The sequence below is a fragment of the Ursus arctos genome, unplaced genomic scaffold, assembly GCF_023065955.2.
Source record: "Ursus arctos isolate Adak ecotype North America unplaced genomic scaffold, UrsArc2.0 scaffold_15, whole genome shotgun sequence".
NCBI classification, from domain to species: Eukaryota; Metazoa; Chordata; class Mammalia; order Carnivora; family Ursidae; genus Ursus; species Ursus arctos.
In genome coordinates, this window is record NW_026622819.1 from 11,128,618 (window position 1) to 11,146,674 (window position 18,057).

General features: G+C 46.9%; 1 long non-coding RNA gene across 1 annotated transcript; it reads right to left on the bottom strand.

Annotated features, from left to right (window-relative positions):
- Nucleotides 1-1,750: 1,750 nt before the first annotated feature.
- LOC130543736 (uncharacterized) lies at nt 1,751-5,573 on the bottom strand. The gene is made up of 2 exons (XR_008959292.1): nt 3,558-5,573; nt 1,751-3,452 (listed from the first exon to the last, which is right to left on the bottom strand). It is a non-coding gene; the product is annotated as an uncharacterized LOC130543736 (long non-coding RNA).
- Between the last annotated feature and the right edge of the window lie 12,484 nt (nt 5,574-18,057).

An 18,057-nucleotide genomic window follows, 5' to 3' on the forward strand; every position in this document is an offset into this window, starting at 1 on the left:
AGGGAACGGATGCATGGGCTCTCCGTGTGATCTTGGACCCGGATGGCCGGTCTTCTTTCAGGAATATGGAACTGGGAAACTGAAAGACTGATACACTTGTGCACATGAAGAAATATCCAAGAGAGTGGCTCGATCAAGCAAATAAGACAGATTGGCAGAGGATAGATGGATACACAGAAGAAGAACTAACAAGTGTGGTGAGCCATTGAAGAGCACCTGGTGGTAGTATATGGGTATTCAATGTCAAATTCTTTCAGCTTTGCTGCATGTTTGAAATGGTTTATAATAAAATGCTGGGCGGGGGAGGGCAGGGAGGGATGCCTCAAAAGGTGTCACTCCTTAAGTAATTAAATTTAATAAATACTTCTCAAGGGAGAGACGTGGTCCCTGGGCAGGTCAAGAAATGACAAATTGGAGTCACTTGCAGTCAGAGTTTGAGGGAGCAAAAAGGACATGAGCAAAGAAGCCTGTCTAGGATGGGAAAGGGGGGGTAATACAGCGGATGGGTTGAAGAGAAGTCAGGTGTTAGGTCCATGGGGGCGACGAGCAGCAGCACCCGGGGCAGCCACGGTCCAGCTCTGGTCCATGTACAAGAAGATACGAAGAAGCTAGCTCTCTTCTGTGAGGGCCAACTTAGGGTACAATATCACTAAGTATTCCCGTCCCACATCTCCTCACCTCCTCTCTCGATGCCACATCCTGAGACCAAGCCCTGTCAGGGGCCTGCAGGACTTAAATATGCGTTTTCTCCTTCCTTCCCACCATGGTTGTCTCCACTTCCACATTCACTGTTCATTGTCAGCACAGTCTGACCTCTGCCCTTACACTCTACTGGAAGAGTCTTTGCCAACAGCCCCCTTGTTGCCAAACCTTGTAGGTTCTTTTCAGCCCTTTTCCTACTTGCCCTCTCAGCAGCCTGTGATACTTTCCCTTTAATTCTAACATAGTTAACGTAGAGTGTCCTAGGAGCTGCGGGTGTATAATATAGTGATTCCACACTTCCATACGTCACCCGGGGCGCATCACAACAAGCGCTCAGAAAAGATGCCTCTTTCACAACCTAAGATCATGGGTGTCCTCCCCAGCTCCCCTTCTCCCTTGGCCACCGCATGCAGCGAGTCCCCAGGTCTACCTCCTTCCTATTTCCCCTCCTAGGGTCACAGAGCTAAACATGGCCAATGACGTACTTCCTGATCTGGCCCCGACTAACTCCTCCCTGACCACACCTCCTGATCTCGCAGCACCATTTCATGCTCTCTTCTTTTCTTCCTCTCACTGGATCCCTTTTTCTGGTTAAATTATTTTAGAATTCACCTTCTCCTCCAGGGAGTCCCCACTGGAATCTCAAAGCTGGATCATGTGCTCTTTTTTGTGTTCCTATAGTGCTGAACTGTCCTACTGCGGGAAGGTTAACACTGTATTGAAATTATCCCTCTGTCTTGTCAGTGTCCTCATTATGTATGTATCATAGCCTAACACCATGCCTGGCATACACTGGGCACCCAATCCATATTTGATGAATGAATGAATAATGAACGAAAAGAACTAAACTGTACAGGTTATCAGGGAAAACTATTTGCATGGTTGCTAATTAAGGATACTCGAAAAAAATACCAAAAGATAGAATAGATTAAAAACTTGCTTTAGTGGCATCCAAGTGATACTAATTACAGTTATTTATGTGAAATCTTACTTTTTATGCCTAATTACCATGCAGTAAAAGCAAGGATTATGTATATCATTACACGTGTCAGTTGAACTTGGTTGGGTTTTATTTCATTATAATAGTGAATTATGCACATATGCTTAGACTACATAAATTATCGTAGATGTAGCTGGTTGTCTGTTTCCACCCTTGCAAAAGTTTCTTTCCTCTCTTCCACATTCTGTAGTATCTCCAACATCAGGGGCCCGTGACAATAAGGGCTGGGCAGAGTAATGGGTGATCGTGTCTGGCCACGCAGCATGCAAAACCATGAGTCGATCGTGAGGCTGATACTGTTGATACGTTATTCATCATTATAATCATTTGACAGCTACAGAGGGATTCATGGGCATCATTTTATACAATCATCTCTTCAACACTGTAAATAATTAAAATTAAAATTCTCAGAGTTTTAGTGATTTGTTCTAATAAATGTCAGTGTCAGGAAAATAGCTCATGTCAAGTCAAGTTTGGACAGAATGGGGCTCAAAGGCAACTGCATTTGAAATTACACTAAGTTTGTATGAAGCGTTTCTTATACCCATATCATCAGTGACACCCCAGTGATTGGAGTAGTATTATTCCCTTTCTGCAGACAACGCAACTAAGGGTGCGAACGATGACTTTTGAACGTGGGTTCTTTGGCTCAGGAACCCGTACTTTTTCCCACTTCACTTAGTTTATGCCTAACGGCTCACGTTTTATCAGGAAAGTAGGAATAAAGACATCTCCTAGTCAGGAGGTGTTAGGCTAAATGCTTAAGAGAAGGAAGTGGAGAATGTCTCAAGCAGCTGCTTTGGGGCTATGGAAGGATCCAATCTGCACAAAATATAAGAATGTTCAAGTATTACTGAGCGTCTGGCTGAAAAATATACCTCTTATCCCACGTGGTGGATTAAAGATGGACAGACAATTTTGGCCCTCCCCCCGCTGAGACCAGGTATCTATTTCCCTTGAATCTGGCTGGCTTGTGATGACACCGGCCACTGGAGCACGTGGAAAGTGTTGCTGCTTGACTTCCAAAGGGAGGCAGGCTCCAGGAATTTGATGTTTGCACCTGAGGCTCTGGGAGATCCCTCTCTGGGAGCACTGAGCCACCATGCTGGACGGTCACATCTTGGCACTGCAGTCCACAGTCCCAACTGAGCCCGGCCTTCCTGCTGTCCCCACTGAGGTACCAGACTCCTGAGTGAAGCTGCCTTGGACCCTCCACATCAGCCCATCTCCCAGCTTGGTGATTACCACCGAGCAGCCTCAGTCAACACTGCTCGGGGGAGAACAACGGTGCCTCTGAGCCCTGCCCAAATTCCTCACCCACAGATCACCAGCCATGAGAAAAATGGCTACTGGTTTAAGCCCGTATGTTAAGCACAGCAAAGGATAGCTAGGACATACCACAAGTTCATTCTGTCCTTTCCCTCCCTTCGTGGTGCCAAACAAATAGCCCAGGGCCAGGTTCATCAACAGTCACAATGAACCAATCTCTCCAGTGTCTGATATGACAACCCCCTCATCTCCCAACACACACAAAGATTATGGCAAATTTGTATTTCAGACAAATAGCCTTTCAACGCACCATTCGAAATGCCACCCACAAAATTATTCTTCCTTTGAGAGTTAGCGAACACTGATAAAAGGGCAATGTCCGTGAGAGCGCAGCCCGAGACAGGGAGGACAGGCATTCTTCTGATAATTTTACTGTTCCCATTTTTGACACCCGACAGCTTTTTCACTGTTCAACGCAAGGCTGAAAAAGAAACAAGAGATAACATCTGTTTTCTCCACTGTCCTGACACACAGTTAATAACCCCCAGATACGCACGTTCTTGCATCTCACGTGATGCGCCTTTACCTTCTGATGACACTGAGACGAAAATGGCACTATTATCATAGGTCCGTCTTACAGTTACGGTGCCGGCCAGGAATTCAGAGGAGCTGAGAGGGCAGGGGATCACTTGAACCTCAGTGGACAAAACAGCCACCCGCGCGGCACAACTGGTCGAGCCCAAAGGCCACAGCTGCTGGCAAAGGCCCACGCGGCATTTCGGACCCGCAAATCCTGCTGCTGATGTCAGACCTCGTTCTCAAACAAAAGTGAAATGTGAGAAGGCGACAAATTACATGACCGCTGGAAGCTGTTTTTCCTTGTTTCAGGAACTGTATTCTTAGATGACTGCGTTTTCCACACTTGTGGATTTCCCTCCGGTCTTTGAAAAATCTTTTCTTTACTAGCATTTATAAAACCTACCAGTTGTCTCCCTGAGCTCCTGGTTATCTCACCGCCCTGTCATGCAAGTCGCCGAGCAGGGAAAGTGACTCATGGGCTCGAAGAAAACCAAACTCATTGAATCAGAAGTTGGAAAAGAACCTCGGTGAGTCATTGCGTCCTTCACGCCTTAGACAGCACCACACCTAGCCCTCTCCAGCCAGAGGAGAAGGGATCATTTTTAACAAGCCAGCCAGAGAAGGATTATTTACAACAATAATAAATCCCATTCCTGTACATCTCTTTATTCCCAAAGCAACAGCAAAGTCACTGCAAAACTGAAGCCCAAAATACAAACTGAAGGTGAGAGCTGTGCAGAGCCTGGAGCCCCAGTTGTGCAGAGCCTTGGTGCAGGTTACAAGGTGGCCTCTTAGGGCAAAGGAGTTAGGAAAAAGCACCCCTTGGGGCAGAAGTCTGCGTGCCAAGCTGCATGAGCTGAGCAAACGGGTTCAGTCCCCATTCACTCCTGCCCTCCACTCCAGCGTCCCCACCGCCCGCCGCTGCCACCCCAGCTCTGTGCAGAGAACCCATCCCGGGACCTGAGAAGATGTGAATGAAACATTTTATGCTTCCCTGCCTCTCTTCCCGGGACAATCTGTGTCTTCCTACTTTTACCCCCATTGTTTCATTGGCAACACTGTCTTTTTTAACTTATCTGTCACCCTGTAATAAATCGGTGGGCTGAGAGGCAATGTATCTTCACCCCACCGGATGCCTGGCAGGTGTTCAATAGCCACTCACTGAAGGAATGAACCGCTCCGGGAGAGAAGGAACACAGCCTTCCAACACTAACATCTAATTTTTTCCTTGCTTTAGACTGAAAGGAAGAGTATGACCTCACCTCCCCTGGGGGAAAACAACCATCCAGTACACATTTTGCTCTCCAAAGCAGAATTCCAGGCTGTAAAGGGGAATTCTTGAACACAGGGACCATGTGGCTATGAGATCTGAATCCCATGCTGACACCATGTTCCTTCTATTCTCCTCCTGTTTGGACGCCATTTGGGAGCTGTCTCTGTACCGAGTAGCACATTAAGACTAGACCATGGAGGAGAGAGGAGCATCCTTTCTAACCCCCAGTGGTCACAGGCATGATTCCTCTTGGGGACAACACTGGAATCAGAACACAGCCACCAAAACCACTTGCCCAGGGCAGGCCTTCCCAGTCACTCCCACCCAGCCTGGTGTTATCAGCATCCTAACTGGCCACAGAGACAGCTTCCAAGTGACCCCCCCCCACTTTGATATGAGGGGCTTCCTGTCAATGGCCAAGCTAGAGGGCAGAAACCGAATGTCCAAGGGCCAGTTTATTCGGTTCATGTCACGTCTTCTGTTGTTGTTGATTGCTACAAACATTTGGAGTCGAGTGTACGATTCCATTTATATGAAGGACCCAGAATAGGTAAACCCTCAAAGATGGAACACAGATTGGTGGCCACCAGGGCCTGGGGGTGAGGGGAAATGTGAACTTAATGAGCACAGGGTTTCCTTTTCGGATAATGAAAATGCTTTGAAACTAGATGGAGCTGGTGATCATACAACACTGGGAATGGACTAAATGCCATTGACTTGTCCACTTTCAAATGGTTTAGATGCAAAGAACTTCTCAAACTCAATACATGAGAAACAAATAATCAAATCAAAAAAAGGACAGAAGATATGAACAGACACACTTCCAATGAAGACATACAAATGGCTAACAGACACATGAAAAAATGTTCAAAATCATTAGCCATCAGGGAAATTCAAATCAAAACCACATTGAGATACCACCTTACGCTAGTTAGAATGGCAAAAATTGACAAGGCAGGAAACAACAAATGTTGGAGAGGATGTGGAGAAAGGGGATCCCTCTTACACTGTTGGTGGGAATGCAAGTTGGTACAGCCACTTTGGAAAAGTGTGGAGGTCCCTTAAAAAGTTAAAAATTGAGCTACCCTATGATCCAGCAATTGCACTACTGGGTATTTACCCCAAAGGTACAGACGTAGTGAAGCGAAGGGCCATATGCACCCCAATGTTCATAGCAGCATTGTCCACAATAGCCAAACTGTGGAAGGAGCCGAGATGCCCTTCAACAGATGACTGGATCAAGAAGATGTGGTCCATATATACAATGGAATATTACTCAGCCATCAGAAAGAACGATTACACATTTGCAGCAACATGGATGGGACTGGAGGAGATAACGCTAAGTGAAATAAGTCAAGCAGAGAAAGACAATTATCCTATGGTTTCACTCATTTATGGAACATAAGAAATAGGAAGATCGGTAGGAGAAGGAAGGGAAGGATGAAGGGGGGTACACAGAAGGGGGAGTGAACCATGAGAGACTGTGGACTCTGGGAAACAAAGTGAGGGCTTCAGAGGGGAAGGGGGTGGGGGACTGGGATAGGCCGGTGATGGGTATTAAGGAGGGCACTGGGTGTTATATGCAAATAATGAATCATGGAACATTGCATCAAAAACTAAGGATGTACTGTATGGTGACTAACATAACATAATAAAAAAATATTATAAAAAAATAAAAAATAAAATGGTTTAGATGCTGTGTCAACTTCACCTCCATTTTTTTAAGTAAATGCAGAACAAACTTTGGAGCCTTCTATCAGATGCCTGGCTTCTCTTGAGAAACTGGAAATCTGGCAGTGCTGGCTTTCCACAACTGGTGTCAGTCGACCGGTGTGGGGCAGCAGCTGCCGGGAGAGGGCCGGGCACCTGCCCTCCACCCAGGCCCTCATCTGAGTTTGCAACCCCTGCACCAACCCACAAGGAAGTCACTTATTTTCTGCAGAGAACAGAGTCCTCACAAGCTGCCGTCTTCAGACGAGTGTGAGGTAAGATCACAGATCAAGGTGTGAGAAAGCACAGGGGCGAGACAGCTATGAAGAGACCAGAAGAAAAAACACACACAAGAATAAAGGCCCAGTGTGTTCCTGGTCACTCTGCCTAGAGGAGCCCCTCCTCCACCCTTCTGGCCCTCGCCACCCTCTTCCCCTGCATCAGTTTCCCTCCCCGCTCTCATGACCTGACTCCCTGCAGGTATTAGTTTCCTGGGGCTGTCGTAACAAAGTCTGCAAACAGCGTGTCTTACACAGCAGAAATGTATTCTCTCACATTCCAGAGGCCAGAAGTCCTAAATGAAGGTGTCAGTGAGGCCACACTCCCTCCAAAGGCTCCAGGGGACACTGCTTCCTCCCTCCTCCAGCCTCTGGTGGATCCAGCTGTTCCCTGACTTGCAGCTGGATCACCTCTGCATTCGCCTCACCTTGCTCCATCAGTCCCTATGTCTCGAGCCTCCCTCTCCTCGCTCTTAAAAAGACATCAGTCATTGGATTTAGGGCTCATCCTAAATCCAGGAAGGTCTCATCCCGAGATCTGTAACTTAATTACATATGCAAACACCTTATTTCCAAATAAGATCACACTCACAGGTACCAGGGGGTAGGACTTGGACATAATATGAGGGGGGCACACTTCAACCCATTAGACTCTTTATCTCTCTGCTTACTGCATGACTCACGTCATGTAAGTGTCACGAGTAGGGACACTCTGCCCAGTTGTTTCCATGTTGGATCCCCATGGCCCAGAACAATGCCTGGCACATGACTACTCAATAAATACTTACAGAATGAAGGCATGAGGTGGCTCGTGCCTAGGGTGATGTTTGGCTCTCACCAAGTCAGCCAAGAAGCAATTCAACAGGAAGGCGGGACAAAAGCAAGGCAGTAGAGGGAAGTCAGGCCCGAACATCAGGTGGACGGAGGGATGAAGGTCACTGGCTCCACGGGGGGCACCTGGGCACATGAGGAGCGCTCCAGCTTGACTAAGAGGTCTGTCGTTGTGACCACGGAGCCTGTGCTGAAGGACATCCCCGACACGCCGGCTCAGGGGCCCGGACCCCTGGTCTGCAGTGCTGGATTCTGCGGGAGGAGCTGGACAAACTTCAGGAAGGTTAAGCCTGCCTCCCACCCGTACAGGAGTGCGCTGCGTTTGCAGTAATTCTGTCCGGGGTGTTCAACTCCCTAGGGGAGTGAGACTCCACCTGTGGGTACCAGCCACCTGCTGCAGAGTCACCCGGGGAATGTGAGCTAAAACTGCACATTCTTGGGCCTCAGCCCAGAACTTGGGAATCGTAATCCCCGGAAAGGGGTCTCGGTGATTGCTGAGAACACGAAAGGTTAAGAACCAAGGTGATGGCAACCGCTGGGGTTTTCCGCCTCCTCGGTTACGGTGAACATTCCACACTGTTGGTTATTTGCCCTGATTTCTTGCCCCTCTGTTCTCTTTTCTGTACCGTCACCAGAGTGACACCATGGTAGAGATGACACCACTGCTGGCACTAAGCCTTTGAATGGTTTGTCTATTATGTAAAGAACAGACACTCCTGGCTGCCTCCCCAACAGCCAGTTCTCCCTTGTTTCGTTCTAATAAAACTCTGATGTCACGGAGGCATTGAGTGAAAATGTGCTCATGGAAAGTGGGCCCTATCCCTGCCACAGGGGACCACATGTGACCCGTCCCCAGTCGGTCACCATAATACCATTGGCATTTGGTGGTGATTGGTTCAGAGGTAGACATGTGACCCAGTTACTTCCAGTGAGACATGAGGGGCACCTGCTGGGGGCTTCTGGGAATGATTCTCAATCTGATAAAAAGACAAACAGGGTGTCCTAGGCGGCTCAGTCAGGGAAGCATCCGACTCTTGATCTCAGCTCAGGTCTTGATCTCAGGGTCATGAGTTCAAGCCCCACATTGCGCTCCATGCTGGGCATGGAGCCTACTTAAAAAAAAAAAAAAAAGACAGGCAAGAAAGGAAGCACTGCCCACTTTCCCTGTGGTGGCAGATGCATCTGGTTGCTGGCGTCTCGTCCCTCAGCTCATGCTGATTTCAGCCACAGCCACGTGGCGTTCTTAGCTACGGCTGTTTGAGTGCCTCCTTCTCTCTCTGTTGGCGAGGCAGGGACGACTGCCCCAGGGTTACGGGGACGGCTGAGCACACGACGTGTGACCCTGGATGGATGAGATTGGCAGCAGTTTATTAGCCACGTACACTGACGCCCAAGGGGAGAAGGCACACGGGGGCTGCACTCAGGAACGGAGTGAGCGAGCCAGCTGTAGGACGCAGGCTTGTAGTATCGAGAGGGTGAGATGTCCCCTGCTTCCCACCAGAGGATATGAGCTTGTTTGGACAAGTCTGTGGTCTGGTAGGACCCAAAGCCAGTGCTCAGGGGTGAGCAGGAGCGGGGGCTGGTCCTGTGATGAGGAGGCTGCTGGGCTAGGGGAGGTCACACACGGAAGCAGAGACTTGCCCTCTCAGTTCCTGATATGGAGACAGCACACCATGCTGAGCCTTAATCGCAGGCCTTCCACCACACCAGTGGGCACAGAGCAAGCTCACACTCACGTGTCGATGACAGTACCCCACACACTGAGCTTCCGAACATCTGTGCCTTTGAATCTTCTCCTATGTGGCCTCCTCCGGCCACTGGGGAACAGGAGTGGTGGGTAAAGACTCCAGGAGCCTGCTCTTGCCGGTGGACAATCCTGACCATACTGTGTACCTTGCCGTAGATCCCACAGAACTTAGTCCCACGCACCCACAGCAGCAGCTCGAGGACACACCTTAATATTGGCTTTTCTTCCTTCCCCGTCTCATGTCCCCAGTCCCTCACTTCTGCCTCCTGGGTCAGCTCCCAAATAAATGATATCAGACTCTGCCTTCCAGGAAGCCCAGAATAAGACACCTCCCTGTAACTGGACAGAGTTTTATAAAGTTTTTATGAAATTTTATGTCTTGCACTTTGAGAGGACAAAGCTTAAGAGAAAGCCAACAGCCTGAGGATGTCAAAGCAGAAACACGGGAACAGCTGGGGGTCCACGGTGACATCCCCAAGATGCCCCAACCCCACCTGGCCCCCTCCCTTCATTCTTGTTGGAAGGAGAAGAGAGGCCCCCATTCCACTGTTTAGGCCATGTTCATTGGAGCACCCTAAGTGAGCCCCAAGATGTTCCAGAACATCCACGTCAGTCACAGGCAAAAGAAGGGTTTAATTTCAGACCCACGAAGCCAGGAGTCTCAGATAAAAGGTCAGCTGGAAGTGTCAGCTGTCACAGAAACATCTCACTGGAATCCCACAGGAGGACACAGAAGTCTTAACGTGCCATCATCCACCAAAGCCATTCCTCCAGCCACAGTATGTGGCGAGGGTAACTATTTGTCATACCTTTGGCCATTCTCATTCCATCTTGTCTTCAGCTGTTACTTGAATTTCACTGGCATAACTCTAGCCACATAATTGTGGAGGAAATGCCTTGTCAGAGTTGCACAAGAACAATGAGAGCCTCTGAGTTTCTCATGATAACAGCCCCTGGAAATCAACCACGTTCAAGCATCTCAGCTGCGTGTCAGCCACTGACATGCCACTGACACGTGGGGTGAGTGCATGAATCTGTAAGACATTAAATAAGACTGAGGTTCTGGAACTCAGTTCCCTGGTGCTCTCTGTGCTCAGCAATAATGTGAGCGGTTAGAGGTCTATTTTTAATCTTTGGAAGATACTAATTAGCATTTAGTTTGATTTACCCCAATTAGGCAAATAGTTGTTTAATGAGAGATCTTCACAAGTTCGATGGTTCACGTTACCCTCCCAGAGGAATTCAACTGGCCCCACAAAACCTGGTGGGGGAGGTAGGAGGAGTGTCTCCTATGTATGTGTAGGGATTTACTAGCGCGAACTATTAAAGTATCATGTCAGATTTTAGCATGTTCTCTCTTGTGCTCCCAAGAACGCCTACAAAAGTGCTAGGCACTCCTTAGTACTTGCTTAATTGTCTTGCTTTTCTGTCCTATAATGCTCACTGAGCTTCGACCCTACGTTGGACCGGGGTCGGTACAACAGCCAATAAGGCCCACCCTGTCTTCTGCCTTCAACATCGGAGCTGTTCGACTGTGGGCAAGACATAGCCTCTTTATACTGGATACCCTCAGATGAAAAATGGGGATCGTAACATCTGGCTTCAGGGCCTTTAACCTGTGCTGTCACATGAGGTCCCTTAGAAGGGCCCTGAGCTTGGTTTAACGCTCTGCTGTTGCCAAATTCTTTTTTGTTGTGGTTGAGATTTTACTTTTTTCAAGTAATCTCTACACCCAACATGGGGCTCAAACTCACAACCCGGAGATCAAGAGTCATGTGCTTTACCAGCTGAACCAGCCAGGCACCCCACCATCTTGAAATTCTTAATGCTTTAAAAACAAGGAGTCCCACATTTTCATTTTTCACTTGGCCCCATAAATTGCATAGCCTAGCTTGGGGACAGGAAAAAACACACTGCAGAGCTTTAAAAGGATTAAATAAGGGAATATATTTAAAGTGCATAACACAAAGCTCCGCATAGAATAAGTTCTCAAAAATGGCGTAACCATCCCAACTAGATAGTTAAATCCAAAATGAATGTATTTTCTCAAGGCATCCTGTGCATCTAAGCTAAGGAGCATTAGTTAAATTCTGATTAACATTCTTTAATGAATGCTATGAGTACATTTCTGACCTCGGCATTGCATCTTAATTTTCAAATAGTTGACATAGCCTATTTCACTTCCTCCCCATCGCTTGTCAAAAGTTCACCCTCTCCACAGCTCCCGTTGCTGTGAGAGATATGTACGCCCATCACATCCCTCAGCCATACGGATAGAGTTGACCAAACACTTAATCGCCTGTTTCAGTGCAATCACCTTTCTTCCCTGAACTGACCACTTAATTCTTCCCAAATATTTGTGGAGGTGAACTATACGCAAGGGAGAGTAATGAATTAGAAGTGAAGGCATTGATTTATTTATGTAAGTTTCTATGTTCACAGACTTCGCTATACGTCCACAATTTCTTATCCAACAATTCTGAAATCTAAAAAGCTTTAAAAAACTGGAAATAAATTTATGGCAAAACATATCTGGCAGCAAAACCAAACCTGAAACTGATATGGGGCCATTTGTAGTCTGTGTATGATGATACTTTGGGTATTACATAACATACCACATATAAGATGAACTATTTTTCTAAAATTACAGAAAAAATCTGAATTCTAAAACACATCTGACCCCACATTTTTGGATAAGACACCATGGCACTGTATCAGGCTTACACTGTCCCTTTTGGGGTTTGCTCCTTGACCAACAAAGCAACACATTAAGGACTGGAACGCAAGAGATATTTATACATAATGTTCACTGTGGCATTATTCACAATAGCCAAAAGGTGGAAGCAAACCCAGTATCCACCAGCAGATGAATGGATATACAAAACCTGGTATATCTGTACAATGGAACACTGTTCAGCCTGAAAGAAAGAAAGAAAGAAAGAAAGAAAGAAAGAAAGAAGAGAAAGAAAAGAAAAGAAAAGAAAAGAAAAGAAAAAGAAAGAAAGAAAGAAAGAAAGAAAGAAAGAAAGAAAGAAAGAAAGAAAGAAAGGAGAAAATTCTAACACATGCTACAACACAGATAAATCTCAAAGACATTATGTTAAATGAAGTAAGCCAGTCACCAAAGGAGAAATACTACAAGATTCCCCTTATATAGGGACCTATAATGACCAGACTCATACAAACAGAAAGCAGAGTGGTGGTTGCCAGGGCTTGGGGGGGGGAGGGGATTTTTGTTTAATGGATACAGAGCCTCCCTTTGGGAAACTGACAAAGTTCTGGGGACGGATGGATGGTGGGTGACGATATTTGCACAACTTGTGAATGTACTTAATGCCCGTGAACTGTACACTTAAAAATGGTTTCGGGTGCACAGTCATTTGAGCTTCTGACTCTTGGTTTCGGCTCAGGTCATTATCTCAAGGTCATGGGATTGGGCCCCACGTGGGGCTTCACACTCAGCAGGGAGTCTGCTTGTCCCTCTCCCTTTGCTCCTCCCCCTGCTCATGTGCTCTCTCTCTCTCTAAAATAAATAAATAAAATCTTGTAAAAAATGGTCTAAATGGTAAATGTTATGATATGTGTATTTTACCACATTAAAAAAAAAAAAAAAAAAAAAAAAGGCAGGCCCTGGAAGAGTCGACGCTCAGTGCGTGGGTGATGAGCTCCCCTCTGCACCTGGCCTACTTCCTGTGGCCCGGGCCACCGTGTACCTGACCATCCCTCTCTACCACCAGCGACGGCCCCCATGGAAGCCCTCCAGCCAGAGGCTTCAGTTGACCCCTTCCTGGCTCAGCTCTCATCTGGCTTCATTTCCTACAGTCTCGGCCTGATAAACTGGCAGCAGACCCATTGTTAGCAAGGCACCAATGCAAATGCATGTGTCCTGGCCCCGTGGGCGTCTGAGACCAGGACAGCCTGAATGAACAGCCAGCCAGTGTCCAGCGTCCGGTCACCTCCCTCACACTGTTGACAGTGCTAACATGAAGGAATGAGGAACGAGATTCTCATCTAGTTCATCTGAATCCCCTGTGCACTCGTTTCCTATTGAGGTTGCAACAAATTAGCATAAATCTAGTGGCTCAAAACAACACAGGTATGTTATCTGACAGTTCTGGTGGTCAGAAGTCGGAAATGAGTTTCACTGGAATAAAATCACTGTGCTGTCAGGGCTGCAATCTTTCTAGAGGCTCAGGGCAAGAATCTGTTTCCTTGCCTCTTCTTGCTTCCAGAAGCCACTGGTATTGCTCGGCTCATAACCGCTCCCTCCATTTTCTTTCTTTTTTTTTTTTTTTAAAGATTTTATTTATTTATTTGACAGAGATAGAGACAGCCAGCGAGAGAGGGAACACAAGCAGGGGGAGTGGGAGAGGAAGAAGCAGGCTCATAGCGGAGGAGCCTGATGTGGGGCTCGATCCCATAACGCTGGAATCACGCCCTGAGCTGAAGGCAGACGCTTAACCGCTGTGCCACCCAGGCGCCCCTGCTCCTTCCATTTTCAAGGCACATCACTCCGAGCTCTTTGTTCACTGTCACAGGGCCCTCTCTCTCCACTCTGACTCCCCCCATGTCCATCCTCTTGGAAGAACCCTTGTCCTTTTTTTAAAGTTTTTATTTATTTATTCATTTATATAATCTCCACACCCAACATGGGGATCAAACTCACAACCCTGAGATCAAGAGTCCCACATTCTTCCAACTGAGCCAGCCAAGAGCCCCAGGACCCTTGTCCTCATGATTACATCAAGCCTACCCAGATAATACAGGATAATTGTCCCATCACCAGACTCTTAATCATGTCTGCAACTCTCCTTTCTCTGTAAGGTAATATTTTCACAGGTTCCAGGGAGTTCATAGATCCCGTGGACATCTATTCAACCTATTCAACCACACACTAGGGGCAGGCAAGAGGGTCACACACAAAACTTGAGGTTGGAACAAGGTAACAAAACAACTCTGGCTGTTAGTTGCAGATCTAGAAGTTAAGTTCAGATTCAGGTCTCGGAGAGAGATGAAGACTCAAGTTGGTGAGTAGCCCAGATGCATCATCAACATGATGGACCTTAGGTGGACATCAGGCCCTGGAGGCAGCTACAAGGGACAGGTTTTCTGTTTCGGGCAATACGGCAAACGACGTAATCTAAACACTCCCTCACTACCAAGAACTGAGAAGTGCTGAACAAAACATGATAAATAACTAGTAATTCAGTTGAGATTTTATTTATTTATTTATTTATTTATTTATTTATTTATTTATTTGAGAGAGAGGGTGAGCAAGGGAGGGGGGGACAGAGAGGGAGGGAGAGGGAGGGAGAAAGAATCTCAAGCGTACTCTCCACTGAGTGTAGAGACAGACCTACGTGGGGCTCAGTCTCACAACCCTAAGATCAGGACAGGACTGAAACCAAGAGTCAGATGCCCAATGGCCTGAGTCTCCCAGGCACCCCCAATAAATAACTTTCTAAATTCATAGCCACCTCCTAAGCAAGTAAGAGACAGCCTCAGGGCAAAAACAAAAATGAAACTGACAATCAGTATAGTAAACATGAAGCAAAGCTGGCGTTATTCCTTGGGGGTGAGACAGGTGGCAAGTTTGGGTAACCAAGGAAATTCGTGGGGGGTTTTTTTGCTTTTTTTTTTTTTTAAGATTTTACTTTTTTAAGTAATCTCTGCACCCAGTGTGGGGCTCAAACTCACAATCCTGAGATCCAAAGTCACATGTTCCACCAACTGAGCCAGGCAGGCGCCCCAGGAATTCATGTTTGAATGGCCACACAGGCACAGGGGAGGCCCCACGTCTGTCCCAGATGGAGATCTGGAACTGAGGCCTCTGGGGTAGTTTAAGAAAAAACTCTGCCTCTTGGCCCAGGATGAAGACCAAGACACAGTATCTTGGCCTGGACTTGGGAGGGATCATGAGGAAGATGCGGCTTTTACTCTGAATGAGATAGGAGGGGTTTGGAGTAGAAGAGAGACATGATCTAAGCTACAGGCTAACAGAAATGCTCACCTGCTGTGTTGGGACTAGACTGGAAGAAATAGGTGGAAGCAGGGAGCCCAGGAGGAGGACTATGCAGTGATGGAGGAAGACATGTTGGTGTGCTGGGCCCAGGTGGCAGCCAGAGAAGTGGGGGCAAGTGGTTAGATTCTAAATACGTATGAAGATAGAACAGATGATATCTGCTGACAGATTAGATACAGAGTAGGAGAGAGAATAGGAAATCTAGAATGACTGTGGGATCTCAACAACTTTGAGATTTGGGGCAAATTTTTACATTTAGGTATCCCAGTGGAGATAGTGAGTAGGCAGGACAGGTAAGTTGGGAGCGGAGGGGAGATATGGAGGCTGGAAATAGAAATTTGGCAGTTGTTAATACACCGATGGTACTGGGAGCCACAGGACTGGCCAAGATGACCAGAGAAGGGAGAGTAGATAGGAAAGAGGTCCAAGGATCACACTCCAACATTAAGAGTTCAGAGAAAAGGAGGGACCAGCAGAGGAGACAGAGAAGAACCTTCTGGGGGAAAATGCATGTGCTGCAAATCTAGTGAAGAATTGCTTCCAGAAGAGAGAGTGATTGGCCAGGTCAAGCACTGCTGGTAGTTCAAGTCAGATGACGACTGAGAATCAACTCTTGAGATTTAGCAACGTGGAGGCCAGTGGTGACCTCGACAAGAGCAGTTTGGTAGCCTGGCTAAATGAGAGCCTGGCTGGAAAGGGTTTAAAGAGAATGGGAGGAAGCAACTCAAGTGTCCATCAAAAGATAAATGGATTAAAGAGGTGGTCTATGGGGTGCCCGGCTGGCTCAGTTGGTAGAGCATCTGATCCTTGATCTCAGGGTCATGAGTTCAAGGCCCAGGTTGGGTGTAGAGATTCCTTAAAAATATACATATGGTCGGGGCACCTGGGTGGCTCAGTTGGTTAAGCATCCAACTCTTGATTTCAGCTCAGGTCATGATCCTGGGGTCATGAGAACAGCCCCATGTTGGGCTCCGTGCTGGGCGGGGAGCTTCCTTGAGATTCTCTCTCTCCCTCTCCCTCTGCTCCCCACCCCGAACTCTCTCTCAACAAAATAAATAAATCTTTAAATATAAATATAAATATATATTGAATACACAATGTACTATCATTCAGCCATAAAAAGAAATGAAGTACTGATACATGCTACAACATAGATGAGTCTTGAAAACATTGTAGCAAATGAAAGAAGCCAGTCAGTCCCAAAGGACCACATATTGTATGATGCCAATTATAAGAAATATCCAAGCATATTAGCGGTTGCCAGAGACTGGGGGTGCCTGGGAGGACAGGAGAATGAGGAGGAAGTGCTTGACAGGTCCCAGGTTTCCGTTTGGAGAGAAGAAAAATGTCCTGAAATCAGAGAGTGGTGATGGTTGCACAACACTGTGAATGTACTTAACACCACTGAGTGATATGCTTTAAAATGCTTACAGTGGTAAATTTGATGTTGTGTGTATTTTACCACACACAAAAAACGTTTAAGTGAACGGGAAGGGAGAAGTTGGAGAGGCGAACACGACAGTCATCCGGTCAACAGGACAGAAATAGAGCAGGAACACTGAGCAAGGTCATGAATAGAGTGCGCAGATAGGAATGAACAAGGAAAGACAAAATCAATGATTCAGGGGAGGGAGGAAGGAATTGCTGGAGAATGACCCTGAGCAGAGGAGAGAGATAAGATCATTTCAGCCACCATAAGAGGGGAGAGGGACCGCTTGTGAGCAGAGATGCAGCCTGTTGCTGGGCAGATGCTCAGTGAGGACCTGCAAAGTCTCTCTCTGAGACCCGGGGAGCAAGGTCATCCACTGAAACTGATGATTGCAGAAGAGGTTTGAAATAGTCTGGGAGCGGGGTGGAGCTGGCCCAGGGAACACAGTACAACCTGCTTGACTGCAGCGAGGGATACTGAACCGAGTGTTCCTTTCTAATGAGACCTTGTGAGCATCTTGCCCCCTCTGCTGCCATCTTTGTGACAACAGGCACAAAGCAGGTATTAAGTGGGTTTAACCAGGATTGTGGTTTAGCCAACAGTGATGGTGAATTTTATGTCAACTTAGCGGAGCTCTATTGCCTAGATATTTGGTCAATCATTTGGTCATGTTATTCTAGATGTTTTTGTGAGAGTGCTTTTGGATGAGATTTACATTTAAGTCAGCAGACTCTGGTAAGGTGGATTATCCTCCGTAACGCAGGTGGGCCTCATCTAATCAGTTGAAGGCCTTCTAGCACAAAAGCTGACCTTTCCTCAGCACAAAAGAATTCTTCAACAAATAGCCTTTGTACTTGAACTGAAACACGAGCCAGGCCACCCTACAGATTTTGGACTTGTCAGCCTCCATAATCATGTGAACAGATTCCTTAAAATAAATCTACGTATGCACATCCTGGTGGTTCTGTTTCTCTGGAAAACCTTGACTGAGGGTGGACTTTCAGCTGTATAAGGAGGAAGGTGAGGGCCCAGAGAGATGAGGTAAAGTACTGGTGGTAAGTTCAGTGGATTGTGGCCCTCACGGTCTTGAAGGATTGTTGGAGTGGGGAGTAGAGCGAATTATGAAGCCAATTCCAAACACCTTCAAATCAGCATTATGCAAGATAAATACTAAAATAGCTATGTTTCTATTTTTCTCCAGAATTGCAAGATTGAAG